Raw genomic sequence first — 18,285 nt, forward strand, 5'->3', positions numbered from 1 at the left:
AATGTTACACCTTGCCACAGAAGTTGGTATAAGTGCCATTTGAAGACTGCATGGATTTCTATGGTGACCCATTAACAGATTTTTCCCCAACAGTTCGAGCAAAAATTGCCCTTTGCTAAGCAGCCAATAGAAAACTCTGTAAGGCACACAATTGTTATCCAGTCATTTGAGAAAGACCTGCTGCATTGGATTTGTAAGACAGACGGAAAAGCCAATGAATGCCAAGCTTTGGAATTGACAGGATAAGTCAGTTATATTAAATGTCATATTTTATTCTACAAGGATATTAAATATTAATCATGACAAATACATTTCAAAGCTTTATTGAACCTGACATACAAAGAGATCTAAAAGCATCACTGACTTACATAAGTCACATGTTTACAATATAAAATTCAATAAGTTCATCACAAGTGTAGGCTACATCAAGCCTCTGACAAAGTATCCATTGCAGTTGCAGGATTAAGAATAGCACTGTTAAGGACATAAGTGCCACAGATCAGACAAATATAGGCTGTTATTTTCCAATGCACCTCAAACAGTTGATGATTTCCCCAGGCACAGCCAAAATGTACACAAGTTAAACTCTGCTGTCTGAAATCAGGAACAGTGGGACCAAGTGAAGCAAAGGTAACTTGAAATCAAGTTACACCCATTGACGCGCACCTCTGGTCCGTGGCCATGTAGTTCACGTTGGGGACAACAGTATCTAAAGCTAACCCTTTACCTCATTCTCCTAACCTGGCACACCAAGTCACCTAACCGGCCACGTTAATTATCCTTACCTGCCATGTAAACAAATGTCAAGAAACGGTCTCAACACCAGAACTGACAAATTCAGGGTGTTTTACCAGGAAAAGCAGGCACCAATGTGCTTCTCCTGATATCCAGAAACCCCATGAATTGCGGTCTGCAATTACACAATATTGAGTCAAAGAATAGAGTTTAATAGAGCCTCATGGCCTGCCTCCATGGAGGCAACAGACAGGTCACTAAAGAACCACTGCAAAATCAGACATCTTTCCAGGTAAGCAGGATGTCAGGAGATTACTTCAAAATTGGCCACAAGGGGCAACGGTGAGCACTATTACCATTAATTAGTCATGTGTTCAATCCCAGTGCTAGGCACTTTAAATGACTTAACCCTATCCCAAACCTTACCCATTTGTGAATTAATGCCTAAACCTCAAAAAGGTATATGGACAAATGGCCCCATTCTGCAGTGAGACAGCTTGTTGCCAAGCCATGGGCTTGGGGCCAGTGAGCAGAGTGTAGGCCTACGGTTTGAAGCAGCCAGGAGGTGCGAGCACAAAGAAGTGTTTTTGCCCGTGCCACCGAATCCCACAGCTTAGGTGCGCAAATGGCTACCTTCCGAGAATTAATGTGCTCTTTGTAAAACATTTGCACATCTAGGCTGCCGATGTTAGTCTTGGCTTTTGTTCAGTGCAGATGAACCCTCTAGAAGCAGCCCTGTAGGAGCGAGCCCACCACAGGGATGAGGAGCGTGAATGCACTGGACTGCAAGGTCACACTGGCTCCTTGAGGAATGGAGACGTTCGTGGTACTGACGTTCGTGGTACTGACGTTCGTGGTACTGACGTTCGTGGTACTGACGTTCGTGGTACTGACGTTCGTGGTACTGACGTTCGTGGTACTGACGTTCGTGGTACTGACGTTGAGCATCCAGGAACTCGTGAAGTCAGCTTTGGTCACATTCGTAGGAAGGGACGGTGTGGTAGTGTTTTGCGCATGTACCTAAAACAAGAGCAGAGGGGCACGTCACTGACTGGGCATTGGCCAGATGGGAGAAACATAAAAAGTTAATCTGAAACATTTGACAATAGGGACAATACATCTAATCACTTCCATCCAACTCATTTCAAAGAGCAAAAACACAAAGTTTAGATTTAGGCACACAGAAATGGGTGTGGCATAAGACAATCCTATGGCAATATGTTTTAACATAATGTATTTAAATTAATACGCATGTTATTGGTGTTGAGTGGCATCACCTTTTGGGAAATGCGTTTCCCTAGTCTAGGCCTATAGGGTGACGGACAATATCCTGCAGTTGAATTTCGCAGGGGAGAGAAAAATAGTCGCTCTCAAATTACATAAACCTATCTGAAGTCAATTCACGTCAAGACTATCTGAAAGGAGGCATTACGGTGTCATGTCTCTTGACTCAAATTATGGCACACTAGATCGCCAAATATTCTAAATGACTAACTGAAAACATCTGGAGGCCAATTACCCGCGCCATCATTAGTTTGTCAATGAGAAAATACATTAAGTAAATCCAACATTTAGATTGAAACCGTAAAAAACGGAATAGCCATTTTGAATGTTGCACCTGTTGAAATGCCTTTACTTTCCAGAATGGGTAGGTAGGTAACGTTATCCTAATGAAAACTGAGTAGACTTAAAATCAAACATGCAACGAGTTTTGTTAGAAGAAACACTCTTACCTGTGATGAAAAAAGCATGGCAAGGAGAAGGAATCCAATGTAAACGGTCGTCATTTTGTTGGCTGTCTCTGTTCCAATTATGTACGGTGTGACTGCTTTGTCTATGGCTTTTCTCACTGCGAATGACTGCAGTATAAATTCAGGGGATTTTTATAACCCCCACCGATTGTGACGTCGGGTCAACAGTGCGAATCCCCAAAACCAACTGCCTATCCAGTCTCCCTGTCCCCCTATCCATAGAGATAGATAGAGGACTCTAGTCCCCCAAGCGCTATTGAGGACTTTCACCATTTTTAAGTAGTCAACTGGGAGGGACATCCTATAGGTTATGGAAGGGATCACATAATTCTATACAGGTCGGCAGGCGGGATCAGCCAATAAATTACACTCATCACTCGCCGGCTACCACCTGGTTACTCAACCCTGCACCTTAGAGGCTGCTGCCCTATAGACATGGAATCACTGGTCACTTAATAATGGAACACTAGTCACTTTAATAATGTTTACATACTGCTTTGCTAATTTCATGTGTATTTATTATATTCTACTGTATTTCAGTTAACGCCACTCCAACATTGCTCATCCTAATATTTATATATTTCTCAACTCTATTCTTTTGATTTGTGTGTGTTGTTGTGAATTCTTTAGATTTGTGTGTGTTGTTGTGAATTGTTAGATATTACTGCACTGTTGGAGCTAGGAACACAAGCGTTTCACTACACCCACAATAACATCTGCTAAATATGTGTATGTGACCAATAAAATTGGATTTGATTTCATGAGCAAACATTACATAACTGCAGGCGGCAGTATATCGCCAACCTTGGCTTTTTGTTCAAACATCACACTCCTGGTGGCAGTACGCACCCTTTATGTTTGCTTGCCAACTCAGAAGTAGTAGTTTAAGAACATTGACTAATTCAAAATGGAGATGGCCTCAATGGTGCTGCCTGTGCTTTCACAGATGCCAGAATGGGACAATGATGGGATGTCTATTTAACTTTATGAGTTTATTTGAAACCTCCCATAAACCACACCACTGATGCTGCATTCATAACCAAGTGGGAATCCACATGAACGCCCCTCCAACTTGTAATTACAAGTGGAAACTTGTCTATAATTCCCTGAGCTCCAATTTCTTCCACATGCAGACCTCTGATGCCATGTACTTAGGAAATTACCTTGATAAATGTAACTATAATTGGTTTGCGATTATGATAGCTGCAGCCTACTTTTAGTTTATGGTTGACACAGTTTATTGGCCATTAGCCAAACGAATTCAAAGCATGTGAATGCATCCAACTGGTGTCTACGACTTCACAACTGGTAATTACCACATTCACACTTGATTATGAATGCCGCATTAGGCCTCTTCCTTTACATCTTAGGTTGTGACATCAGTAACACAAATGGCCTGCATTTTTTATTTAACGGTCAGTGAATATTATAACAGGTTTATAATTTGAAAAGCTTGATACCATTATGGTCTCTCCTCCTCAGAGTTTATCACGGTTGTCCTCCCTGAATGTGATGGGGACATTTTCTACAATAGTAGGCCTATAGGTAGTCTAGCTTATTATGTTCAAAATAAAATATAATTTGCCTGATAAATGGCAACAAAGAAATACTCTTATATCGACCTCTTCCGGTAAATATAAACTATTTACCACAATACTATTTCATTCATATGTCCCTTCAGTAGTGAATTGAAGAATGGTCAGATGATGTGAATGCTACGCTACAGGACTGTTTTGCTAGTGTTACCCTTTCTATGAGCTTATAATATAAACCACAACACCAAAGGTATTGTTTACTTTACTTTTAATCATGCCAGCACAAGTAACAGCAATTTACAGCACTTTTTGTTCATTTTTCTTCCTCTCCCCAATTCACTTAAACTATATGTCTTTATTACCCATGGGTTTCACCAGAGTACCCCCTAGTGGCTGGAATACAACTGTATTAAGCCCCTTAAAACACCCCCCTGCAAAAACGAAATGTTGGCCCAAACATTTCACTGGCCTCAAAACAAACACAGAGGATCTATGTTCTGGTCTTGAGAACACCAGGGAAAACTGGGCTAACAGCCATATAACTATATAGACATGCCCAGTTTACCTTTATGGGCAAAGACGCAACCCCCACTAAATATTATCATACTTGGATTAGTAAAGGTAAACAAGAAAATATATACACATCTGAGCATCTCTAGTTGGTATCCTGATAAGAGCTTGGCAGCCTTAAAGTGTTATAGGTTAGAATGTCTCTGGGCCTCCTCTGCCAGGCTGAACGGCGGGGCAAGGTCATGGGTGACCCCAATGAATCAGTGTCCACTTCATCATGAGATGATTTGAGTCTCTGAGCCCTCAGCTGTTTCCATATTTACCCCCTCCTCTCTGGGCTCTCCCTGAGGACTGGCTGGCACTCCTTCACAGTGAAGTTTCTATCAGTCAGACCACGTTTCTCAATATTATCTGATACTAGCTGTGTGCTAATCTGTCGGCTCTCTTCATCCCTACGTGGCCTGTTGATGACTACTGGATAAGAATCCTCATCTGAGCTCTCAGACTCAGCGCTCTCTGCATTTTGCTGATTTTGCAACAGTTCACTTTGTTGAGGTTGGTGATGATCCCCTTCATCTTCATCAGAATCCTCTTCCAGGTCTTCTTCTTTGGTGGCGTGGCTTGCCTAAAGATGACCTGTTGGGGAGGGCTCACCCTCACCTCGTTGGGCATGTCCCCTTGAAGATGTTGTTAGAGTGCGTGCGTGGTTGACTATGTAGCCCTCCAGTCGCCGAGGCTGCTGTATCTGCCATCGTGGATGCTGACATTACTATTACTTTAAATAATTAACAATAACAATTTATAGTAAGAGAAAAACAACAGACCATAATTCCTCTCAGGATAATTAACATTAGGCCTACCGATACACCAACTGGTAAGCTAATCACATAATGGTAAAAATGGTAAGAGAACTGGTGAAGAAGGTTAACACTCTACAAACAAATTACTTGTATTTACATATAACAATAGCAACAGGAATATTATAAATGTGAAATATTTGGTCAAAAGCAATGTTTCTCCCTGCAAAGGAAAAATGGTGTGGTCTCGGCCAAAGCCAACTGAAAACTAAGAAAAAAATGTTTTTTCTTTCTTAAGAAAAAACAATTGGCTGCCATGGGGAATAATAATAATAATTGGTAAAACATGAAAAACAACAGAGTTTACCGGAATCTCTAAATAAAAAATACTGGCAGATCAATCAATTATCCTTGTAGATCTAATTAAATTTAGCCCAATCACTTGAATGCCCCTACAACTCATAATTACCAGTGGGTAACGTGTCTATCATCCCTGAGCCCCGACTTCTCCCACATGCTGACCACTGACATCCCCTGTTAAGGAAATAACCTCGATAAAGGCATTTTCGGGGGAGCCAAGATGGCGTCACTGTGAAAGGGAGCATTTTCTCTATTGTCCAAGCAACTTTGAGGGTTAGGTGGTTAACAGTCTAATATTGGCTATCAATGTAGCAAGAAACTAACTATAACTTGTTTTAGCTACATATGGCAAGTTTAGTTTGTTTTTGTCAAGTTGAATGGGAAGAACACGACAGAAAGACAACAGAAGACGGAATATCCAAGCCTCACAAAAGATGGCAGGCATGCTAGCTAGCTAGCTACGACAAGATTGTGATTGAGGATGATTTCCACTCAGTTTCCGATTCACCTGGGTCAATAGAAGAAATTAGAGGTTCTGAATTAAATGAAAAAAGGAAAATCACCTGGTCCTGATGGCCTGTCAGTTGAATTCTATAGACAGTTTTGGGAGTTGCTAGAATCCCCTAATTTGTATGTTTCAAGGTTGCATTGAAAATGGTGAATACTTATTTTCCACCATAATTTGCAAATAAATTCATAAAAAATCCTACAATGTGATTTTCTGGATTTTTTTCCCTCATTTTGTCTGTCATAGTTGAAGTGTACCTATGATGAAAATTACAGGCCTCTCATCTTTTTAAGTGGGAGAACTTGCACAATTGGTGGCTGACTAAATACTTTTTTGCCCCACTGTACATATTACCTCAACTAACCGGTGCCCCTGCACAATGACCCTGTACCGGTACTCCCCTGTATATAGTCTCGCTATTGTTATTTTACTGCTGCTCTTTAATCACTTGTTACTTTTATTTCTTATTCTTATTCTTTTTTTTATGTTACTGCATTGTTGGTTAGGGGCTCGTAAGTAAGTGTTTCACTGTAAGGTCTACCTACACCTGTTCTATTCGGCACGTGTGACTAATAAAATGTGATTTGATTTGAAACTTCCACATGTACATTTTTGTACCTATTTTTTATTGCCAGAGTAATCTAATGAATTTAATTTGTCATTTTAGCTAAAATTGGGCTATCACCTCAGTACAAATTTATTAGGCTAGTTGATATCGCAGCCAGCCACCATTACTGTGTAGATATGCCTATTTCTCACATCAATACAGACACAAGGGCTTATTTGTTGGAGGTAGCCCTATTCAGAAACAAGAGGTAGTCTCTAGTGGAGCCTTCAAAACAACTTGGAAGTCGGTCATCTCTGACTTCCGACAGTGCGTTCAAGACAACTGAGAACTCTGGATAAAAGGGAGCTCAGACTGGGATTTTTTGTTTTGAACGCTCATCCAACTATTCCAACTCAGAAACTCTGGCATCTTTCTCATACCTGATGTCATGATTTGACCTCGTTTTTTCCCCACTTCACCGGATTGACACAATCAGTCACCATGCAATCCTTTGGCTATACATTTCTGTGGAGATTTATTTTGGTGAAAAGCAGGGTTGGATTTGAGGGGTATGTGAGGATATAGACCTAACCCTTGTTATAGAGACGGGCAAAAAGCATATGTGACTGACCAGCTCAAATCAGTCTTATGAAGCTAAATTTGACATTTTTAACATTGGATAAAAGCAGAGACTCAGACCTAAGAAATTGCATGTTATACACTGCATTTTGAGGAACAATGGGAAAGTAATTCTGCTTTGAAAGTTGATAAACTTGTAAACTCACTTTTGAGAAAAGGGCCCTTGAAAGTTTAGGTATCTACTGATGAGCTCTCCTTTGTCTACACCCATTCAGCATTGTTCACACACTCTTAAGCCAGCCCCCCCCCAAAAAAAGGTCATGTGCTAAACAGTGAGTAGTGTAGTAAATATTAAGACTGAAATTGGTAGTAGCCTACAATAAGGAGCACTTCCAGGTAAACAGAAAGACAGAAAGTGTCCAGATAAAAATATGTTATAAATGTTAGATGACACTTACCCAGACACACTTGTCTAAATTGATGGGTTGTGTGAAAGAAATGCTATAACCACCAGCCACATCCAGTGGTGGAAAAAATACTAAATGGTCATACTTGAGTAAAAGTACAAATCATTTCAAATGCCTTATATTAAACCAGACGGCACAATTGTATTCTTTTTTTTGTATATATATTTTTTAATTGACGGATAGCCAGGGGCACACTCCAAAATCCAGACATCATTTACAAACAAAGCATTTGTGTTTAGTGAGTCTGCCAGATCAGATGCAGTAGGGATGTTCTCTTGATGTGGATGTGTGTGGATTGGACAATTTTCCTGTCAAAATGTAACGAGTACTTTTGGGTGTCCAGGAAAATGTATCGAGTAAAAAGTACATTATTTTCTTTACGAATGTAGTGATGTAAAAGTTGCCAAAAATATAAATAGTAAAGTAATGTACAGACACCACAAAAAACGACTTAAGTAAAAATATTTTAAAGTACTAATTAAGTACTTTTACCCCACTGCCCAAATGCGTTCACACCAGTACATTAGCATACTTTATATACTGTTACACATGCACTTATCACATAGTAATCCATACATAAGTTAAGGCCATGCATCCTGAGTTGAAACCTGCATAAGGTGCACATGTACAGTACATAAACAGATGCATGCCCCATATATTTATGCGGTGGATACAGTCACATTATATTGTTGTGGTATGTCACAAAATCATGTTACGATCACACATATCAATGTTCATTTTATATATATCAATATTTTGCTGTCTTGCTAAGTGGATGGTCTCTACAGAAGGTGTAAATGGTACAGCCAAATGGTTACTTGCATAGTAGCAACATCAGAAATAGATAGTGTCAATGTAACTAAAATATACAGTATGTTCAAGAACAATATCAGTGATAAATGAGGTAGTTAAATGCATACAATCAGGGGTAAAGTGGCTGAGCAGTGCGATAAAAATGAATAGTAGCAGCAACGTGTGTTAGTAGTCATGTGAATAGAGGCACTGCAGATAGTACTGAAGACTGTTCTGTCCGAACCACAAATGAACAAGGGAATCTATATTCGGGGAGCCTGTTTCTGCCCTACCCTTGACTTTGGTGCTGGTCATGTGATGTCTCCTTGATCTTCTCAAAAAGACAAGTTTGTCTAGCTGTGTCCAGTCCAGATGGTGCATGAAAAGGCAGACCATCTCAGGGACGAAGGATGTCAGCATTGCGCAGCAGCTGAAACCTGGTCCCGACTGAGTCTGAATGCTCCTTGGCGACAACACCACCAGGCTCCAGAGCATTGAAGCTGTAAAACAGGAAATAACTAAAAAATAAAAAATGAGAACACATTACAACCTTGCACAACATCAATTCACCTCCCAAGTTAAGATAAGAATAACCTCATACAATGCAATGAAAACGATATTCACCTGAAGTGCTGGTCTGCTGGTCTGTGGCAGTGGCCTGAAGTACGGAGTCAAGTGTTGTTGCAAGCCATAGCTTTCCAACAGCACTGTACCATCCTCCAGTCCAACCAGCTGTGGGATGTTGACCCCTGTCACAGTGCTGTCCTTCACAACACCAGCAATCTCAGACAAAGTGTTCACTCTGGTCTTTCTAAAGTACTGCTTGATGAGCCCGAAGCACCAGTCGGGGGCAAACTTGGTGTGGCCTGTGATCAGGAAGTGAAGGTCCAGACTGTGGTGGAGCTTGTGCATGGTCCGCCAGACAATACCAGAGCACAAACTTGTTCTTGTTTTGGCCACTACAGTTATCACAATGCAGATGTACACGTGTTTCCCCAACTCCGCAGTTGGTGAATAAATGGTGCATGTAGTTGATGACTGTGCTGCCTTTGCTGGATGACATGCCTTCATCAAGTACAGTTGAAGTTGGAAGTTTACATACGCTTAAGTTGGAGTCATTAAAACTTGTTTTTCAACGACTCCACAAATGTCTTGTTAACAAACTATAGTTTTGGCAAGTTGGTTAGGACATCTACTTTGTGCATGACACAAGTCATTTTTCCAAAAATTGTTTACAGACAGATTATTTCACTTATATATCCCTGTATCACAATTCCAGTGGGTCAGATGTTTAAATACACTAAGTTGACCGTGCCTTTAAACAGCTTGGAGAATTCCAAAAAATGATGTCATGGCTTTAGAAGCTTCTGCTAGACTAATTGGAGGTCAATTGGAGGTGTACCTGTGGATGTATTTCAAGGCCTACCTTCAAACTCGGTGCCTCTTCGTTTGACATCATGGGAAAATCAAAAGAAATCAGCCAAGACCTCGGAAAAAAAAATTGTGGACCTCCACAAGTCTGGTTAATCCTTGGGAGCAATTTCCAAATGCCTGAAGGTACCATGTTCATCTGTACAAACAGTAGTATGCAAGGATAAACACCATGGGACCACGCAGCCATCAGACCGCTCAGGAAGGAGACGCGTTCTGTCTCCTAGAGATGAATGTACTTTGGTGTGAAAAGTGCAAATAAATCCCAGAACAGCAGCAAAGGACCTTGTGAAGATGCTGGAGGAAACTGGTACAAAAGTACCTATATCCACAGTAAAATGAGTCCTATATCGACATAACCTGAAAGGCCACTCAGCAAGGAAGAAGCAACTTCTCCAAACCTGCCATAAAAAAAGCCAGACTACGGTTTGCAACTGCACATGGGGACAAAGATCACGCTTTTTGGAGAAATGTCCTCTGGTCTGATGACGCAAAAATATAACTGTTTGGCCATAATGATCATCGTTATGTTTGGAGTAAAAAAGGGGAGACTTGCAAGCCGAAGAACACCATCCCAACCGTGAAGCACGGCGGTGGCAGCATCATGTTGTGGAGGTGTTTTGCTGCAGGAGGGACTGGTGCACTTCACAAAATAGATGGCTTCATGAGGTAGGAAAATTATGTGGATAGACTGAAGCAACATCTCAAGACATCAGTCAGGAAGTTAAAGCTTGGTCGCAAATGGATCTTCCAAATGGATAATGACCCCAAGCATACTTCCAAAGTTGTGGCAAAATGGCTTAAGGACAACAAAGTCAAGGTATTGGAGTGGCCATCACAAAGCCCTGACCTCAAACCTATGGAACATTTGTGGGCAGAATTGAAAAGGAGGAGGCCTACAAACCTGACTCAGTTACTCCAGCTCTGTCAGGAGGAATGGGCCAAAATTCACCCAACTTATTGTGGGAAGCTTGTGGAAGGCTACCCGAAACGTTTGACCCAAGTTAAACAATTTAAAGGCAATGCTACTAAATACTAATTGAGTGTATGTAAACTTCTGAAACACTGGGAATGTGATGATAGAATTCAAAACTGAAATAACTCATTCTCTCTACTATTATTCTGACATTTCACATTCTTAAAATAAAGTGGTGATCCTAACTGACCTAAGATAGGGATTTTGTGAAAAACTGAGTTTAATTGTATTTGGCTAATGTGTATGTAAACTTCCGACTTCAACTGAAGTCTTACATCTTAGCCAAATACATTTAAACTCAGTTTCACCATTTCTGACATTTAATCCTAGTAAAAATTCCCTGTCTTAGGTGTTTGTGTCCTGGGTGGCATCCTCGTAATATTACTGCATTGTCCTCTGCATAGTTGTTGATGAAATTCACCACTCGCAGCAAGTCCTCATACTTCAGGTGTAACCAGCAAGCCTTAGCTTGGGGTCTTTTATTTAGACATGTCATTTTAACATTACCTAAATAAAAAAAAGAAATAAAATCCCAATCAATAGAGTAACGTTAGCAAGCCAGCTATCTAACCTCCGCTAATGTTAGCTAGCTAACAGCAAGCTTTCACCTGGAGTCTTTTTGTTTAGACATTTAACATTAGCTAGCTAAAAAATGAACTCAAATCCCAATCCATAAGAGTAACGTTAGCAAGCCAGCCGTCTAACCTCAGCTAACGTTAGCTAGCTAACAGCAAGCTTTAACTTTGTGTCTTTTGTTTAGACATGTAACGTTTTTACCTAAATCAGGGATTTCCTCATCGTCTGATTCATTTTCAGAGTAAGAGAGAGTCATCATGGCATGATCGTCCTCCAGAAAGTAGTGCATCACAACTTTTTCCAACTAACTTTTGTCAATAGTGCCTGATACATTCAGGGTAGCAATGTTATTGAGAGCAGAAGCAACATATTTGCAGTTCTCTATGGCTAACGTTATATCTTTCGAAAAAACTGCAGTAGAAAGGATTATCTACGCATTACGAGCAGCTCATTTTATAGACACAAGATGCAACACCACAGACCAATCCAAACTCATCTCTCAGCATGTCCAACCCACTCATTCTCAGCCAATCATGGCTAGCGGGAAGGTTGATCCCTTTCTCTGTGGCGAAACCAACTCTGCTTGTAATTTATTCCTATTTACAGATAACATACAAGTTTGATATTAAGGCACATGAAAGTTCACATGTTCTAGAAAGCATTTCTGTCAAAAAAACACATTTTGAAAAAAAGATTTACTTTCGAAAAGCTCTCTTATGAAGTCGTGACAAGCGACATACGCCAAGTTTCCTGAATCATGTCACATATGCTACCACTTGTTTTCTTTGCTATAGAAAAAGTAACAGTCCAGATTATAAATTCAGCAAAAAAAGAAACCTGCTCTCACTCTTATTTTCAGCAAACTTAACATGTGTAAATATTTGTATGAACATAAGACTCAACAACTGAGACATAAACTGAACAAGTTCCACAGACATATGACTAACAGAAATTGAATAATGTGTCCCGGAACAAAAGGGGGGTCAAAATCAAAAGTAACAATCAGTATCTGGTGTGGCCACCAGCTGCATTAAGTACTGCAGTGCATCTCCTTCTCATGGACTGCACAAGATTTGCCAGTTCTTGCTGTGAGATGTTACCCCACTCTTCCACCAAGGCACCTGCAAGTTCCTGGACATTTCTGGGGGGAATGGCCCTTGCCCTCACCCTCGATCCAACAGGTCCCAGACGTGCTCAATGGGATTGACATCCGGGCTCTTCGTTGGCTATGGCAGAACACTGACATTCCTGTCTTGCAGGAAATCACGCACAGAACGAGCAGTATGGTTCGTGGCATTGTCATGCTGGAGGGTCATGTCAGGATGAGCCTGCAGGAAGGGTACCACATGAGGGAGAAGAATCTTCCCTTTAACGCACAGCATTGAGATTGCCTGCAATGATAACAAGCTCAGTCCGATGATGCTGTGACACACCGCCTCAGACCATGACAGACACTCCACCTCCAAATCGATCCCGCTCCAGAGTACAGGCCTCGGTGTAACGAGTGAAGAGCACTTTTTGCCAGTCCTGTCTGGTCCAGGGACGGTGGGTTTGTGCCCATAGGCAACGTTGTTGCCGGTGATGTCTGGTGAGGACCTGACTTACAACAGGGTGGAAAAATGCACAAAATGTTTATTGAATTTAACATAGAAATGCTACCAAAAATATGCTGAAATGCGTTGCAAATAGTCATCCATGATTCAAATCATATTTTGAAAGAGGAAGCAAAATATTAAACATGTTCTCTTTTCAGTTTCCTCTATATCCACAGAATGATGATAACTTAAGGATATCTTACCTAATAATAATAATAATAATGTAAAATTAACAACTTTACAGAAAGACCTGTATGAAGGCCAACTCATAGAAGAGGAACTTTGAGGCAATAAAATATTTTCAGTCTGGAAAAACACGAGGGCTTGATGGTATATGAGTATAGGTATATCAGACCTTTTTTTATGTACTCAAAGATCCATTATTGGCATGTTTTAATTACACCTACAAAAATAGCAGACTTTCAGGTATTCATCAAGGTCTGATTTCATTACTACTAAAACATTACACAGGTAGTAGTATAAAGATCCAGTCCATTTAAAAGAACTGGAGGCCTCTTATAATGTGATGTAAAAATCCTGGCAAAATGCATAGCACATAGAAAAAAAGTGGTTTTCCCAGATATTGTTCGTCCTGATCAGACACGTTTTTTACGTGGACGATATACTGGAGATAAAGTTTAAGTTTACATACACCTTAGCCAAATACATTTAAACTCAGTTTTTCACAATTCCTGATATTTAATCCTACAAAATATTCCGTTTTAGGTTGGTTAGGATCACCACTTTATTTTAAGAATGTGAAATGTCAGAATAATAGTAGCGAGAATTATTTATTTCAGCTTTTATTTATTTCAGCACATTCCCAGTGGGTCAGAAGTTTACATACACTCAATTAGTATTTGGTAGCATTGCCTTTAAATTGTTTAACTTGGGTCAAATGTTACAGATAACCTTCCACAAGCTTCCCACAATAAGATGGGTGAATTTTGGCCCATTCCTCCTGACAGAGCTGGTGTAACTCAGTCAGGTTTGTAGGCCTCCTTGCTCGCACACGCTTTTTCAGTTCTGCCCACACATTTTCTATGTGATTGAGGTCAGGGCTTTGGCCACTCCAATACCTTGACTTTGTTGTCGTTAAGTCATTTTGGGGGTGTACCTGTGGGGTACGTTCATCTCTAGGAGACTGAACGCGTCTCCTTCCTGAGCTGTATGACGGCTGCGTGGTCCCATGGTGGTGTCCCATGGGGGTCTACAAAAAGATGTCTGAGGCCTTGGCTGATTTCTTTTGATTTTCCCATGATGTCAAGCAAAGAGGCACTGAGTTTGAAGGTAGGCCTTGAAATACATCCACAGGTACACCTCCAATTGACCTAAATAATGTCAATTAGCCTATCAGAAGCATCTAAAGCCATGACAAAATTTTCTGGAATTTCCCAAGCTGTTCAACTTATTATATGTAGACTTCTGACCCAATGGAATTGTGATACAGTGAATTAAGTTAAATAATCTGTCTGTAAACAATTGTTGGAAAAATTACTTGTGTCATGCACAATGTAGATGTCCTAACCGACTTGCCAAAACAAACTATAGTTTGTTAACAAGAAATTTGTGGAGTGGTTGAAAAACAAGTTTTAATGACTCCATCCTAAGAGTATGTAAACTTCCGACTTCAACTGTAATATTCAACAATTACTTGAAACAATTGAAGATTATGAAACAAAGATACCAGGCCTGGTCTTCAAAGGAGATTTTGAAAAGGTGTTTGATAAAGTACGACTAGAATGTATATATATGCCTGGATTACTTTCATTTTGTTGAATCTCTTATACAAATGGGTTAAAGTTATGTACAGCAACCCCAGATGTAAAATAGTATATAATGGTTACTTCTAAGTATTGAGCTTTTAAAAGGAGTAAAACAAGGTTGTCTGTTGACTCCATATATATTTATGGCCATTGAAATGCTAGCCATTCAAATGTGATCCAACAAGAACATTAAGGGGTTAAAAATCCAGGTGATAAAAACAAATGTCAATGTATGCCGATGACTCAAGTGTTCTTAAGTCCTCAAACTGGATCCCTGCACAGTCTCATGGAAGATCTTGATAACTTTTCTAGCCTTTCTGGACTAAAACCTAATGAGAAGAGTACATATTGGTTCGTTAAGACAGCATTTACCAATGAAATGGGTGCTGAAGTAGACTTGGTATTCAAATCTCAAAAAATAATGAACTTACCATAATCAATTTCAATAGAAAGTTTGCAAAAATGTATATGATTCTGCAACCATGGAGAGGTATTTGATAAAGTACGACTTGTCTATTAATGGGGGGGGGGGGGGGGGGGGAAATCACATTTATGAACTTTTGTCCTATAACAGTTTACTTAATGGTGCTGCCTACCCCAGACTCCTTTTTTAATCATGAGCAAAAAAATGTTTTATTTGGACAAAATTAAATGTGCCTATTTATGTGTTGGGGGCTAAAATTAAATATGAATGCTTTAAACCTCACTAAAAGCTACACTCATGCATAATACTTAAAGCCAAAATGGTTCTTCAGTAGATTAAGGGTCATCCTTTATTTATAAATTGCCTTTAGTCTACAACTTCTCGTTTCCCGAATAATTGAAAATTCAATTTTGGAACCCTAGTGAAACGGAGATTATTTCTACACGCCGTGTGGCGTGTAGAAATCCCATTCTGTGTGGCGTGTAGAAATCCCATTCTGTGTGGCCTAACACTGAGCCATTGTTGCTTTTAGACATTATAGCGCCACCATAACACTTAATCAGGGCAGCTATAGTAGGAAAGAAAATTAATACTTATCGGCAAGGTGGTATCTGAGGACAGTGCCACATTCAAAGTCACTGAGCTCTTCAGTACAGGTCATTCTGCTGCTAAGTTGTTTTAGTAAGACTGCATGCACGGTGGCTGAACTAGCCAATAGACCAATTTGAAGGTTTGTCTACATACTTCTGGCCATGTTGCGTAGCAGCCTTTATGTAGGCCTACGGTCAAAGGGTCATGAAAATAAAGCTTGAGCCATCAGCCACAAGAATCTCACAGCCAGCCAAAGACCAAAAAGTAATTTTAGTTGATGGGAAAAAGTGCTCAAGTCTTATTTCGACACCATGCTAAAGTATGGATTTCCATTTGACAGTAAACAAGTTTCAGAATTGACAGGTAGTAGTGTTATTTGTTTTATTGTACAACATTGAATATTAATTGTAAATGTCATAGCTTTATTAAATCTGGCAATACAAAATAAATCTAAGCATATTACATCACCGCTTAAGTTAAAATCAAAAGTCGAGAACTTAACATAAAATGTAGCTATTCTACAAATCACAAGAGTATTTCAAGCCTTTGACAAAGTATACATTGCAGTTTCAGGAGTAGAAATAGCAAGTGTAACAGGTGTGAAGTGACTAGCTGGTTAACAGTGAGCGGCAGTTGTGTTCAGATGGTCACTGGTTCAAACCCAGGTTGGAGCTTGGACTCAAGTGCCAGAGAAGACAAAATATAGGTTACATTAATTACAGAACTCATCTCAACCAACATTATATGCAGTTGATTTCCCAGGCACAGCAAACATTTAGCTTTGGAAGTTACAAAACAGTCCAAAACGACAGCCTGCTGTCTGGACACTGGAACCAACAGAGTCAAAAAGCAGATTTCAGTACATCCTCATGGCCTGCTGCCATTGAGGGTACCACACCATAGGGCCAGTAAGCAGGGAGTGTATGCCTACCTATACTGGGTTGAAATAGCCCGGGAGGTGTGATCCAAATAATTCCCATCAGTAGAAAGGTGTTCTGTTCCACTGATTGTATTCGTGGCAGTGCGTTTAGTGCAGATGAACCCTCTATAAGCGGCCCTGTAGGAGCGAACCCGCCAACATGAGAATGAGCAGCGTCAACGCACTGGACTGCAAGGACACGCAGGCTCCTTTGGGAATGGTGATGTTGGTGGTAGTGACAACATCGGGTACCTTGGTCATATTGGAACGTGCGCCGCCGTCAACTTTGGTAGTGTTCACAGTCATCGCCGGGGACCTTGTTGTAGGCCTACGCCTAATGTTTTGTGAGAAGACCTGAAACATGAGCATAGGGGTGCGTCAGTGGCAACAAACTTCACGTATAGAAAAAAAAACATTTTCCCAATTTAAATCACTTTCGTCCGACAAATTTAACGCAAAAAAGTGTGAAGTTACCCTATGGCAGGCAATATGTTTAATTGAGAACTTACAATTACGTGCCATCACCTTATGAAAGAGGCAGTTTTCCCCATAAATTACCTTTATCTTGGATTCAGTATCTGAAGGCATTACCGTTTGACATTGCGCTCGTCTCATTATTAAAGGCACGTTAGATTAAACATTATAGTCACACTGGAAACACCCGAGGCCAATTATCCACGTCATCATTAGCGTGTCACTGAGAACGCGTCTATTTGTAAACTATATGCAATAGCCTATGCCATTTGACCTTTCAGAATACCTAGCCTACTCCCCAGAATGTTGGGTAGGCCTAACGTCAGTGTAATTAAATAAAGTGTGTATATTTCACAAATCAAACATTGCAAATAATTTCAGAAAAAAAGTATCTTACTTGTGATAACTGCATGGCAAGGAGAAGGAAGCCAATGTAAGTGAATACCATTTTAGTCATGTTGTCAGGTTCTTTCTTAGCCTCAATTAGGTGAGTAGCGTAACCTTTCTGTCTATGGCTATTTTCCCCACTCACGGTAAATGAGTAGAGTGTAAATCCAGGGGATTTTATACCCCCACTGATTGTGACTTCAGGTCAACAGGGCTCGTCCCCATAACCACCTGTCTAGTTTGCCCCTCCAATGGAAACCTACAATTTACCCTAAGCCTCCCATAAAACATGGTCCTGGCCTTTCAATTAGGACATAGACAACCAGGTGAGGGGAGTTCCTTGCTAATTAGTGTAGCGACTTTATTTCATCAATCAAATACAAGGGAGGGGCGAACCGCAGATACTCGGCCCCATCCTGGAATGAGGTTGACACGTGCTTTACAGCGTCTTTGATTTACTGTCAGCAATTCAAATAATAACCTTTGTGTTTTTAATCACTGTCTTTTTTTAGGCCTATATATCATGGTCAGTGAATATGCCTATTAATTCACAAGTTTATAATTT

At 40.3% G+C, this 18,285-nt stretch overlaps 2 long non-coding RNA genes across 2 annotated transcripts; both read right to left on the bottom strand.

The window, feature by feature from the left end:
- Positions 1–256: 256 nt before the first annotated feature.
- Positions 257–2,721, bottom strand: LOC109894613 (uncharacterized). The gene is made up of 2 exons (XR_002255892.2): positions 2,469–2,721; positions 257–1,755 (listed from the first exon to the last, which is right to left on the bottom strand). It is a non-coding gene; the product is annotated as an uncharacterized LOC109894613 (long non-coding RNA).
- Positions 2,722–16,304: 13,583 nt separating this feature from the next.
- Positions 16,305–17,993, bottom strand: LOC116374702 (uncharacterized). Its single transcript, XR_004210655.1, has 2 exons — positions 17,731–17,993; positions 16,305–17,213 (listed from the first exon to the last, which is right to left on the bottom strand). It is a non-coding gene; the product is annotated as an uncharacterized LOC116374702 (long non-coding RNA).
- Between the last annotated feature and the right edge of the window lie 292 nt (positions 17,994–18,285).

The sequence above is a fragment of the Oncorhynchus kisutch genome, linkage group LG7, assembly GCF_002021735.2.
Source record: "Oncorhynchus kisutch isolate 150728-3 linkage group LG7, Okis_V2, whole genome shotgun sequence".
NCBI lineage: Eukaryota > Metazoa > Chordata > Actinopteri > Salmoniformes > Salmonidae > Oncorhynchus > Oncorhynchus kisutch.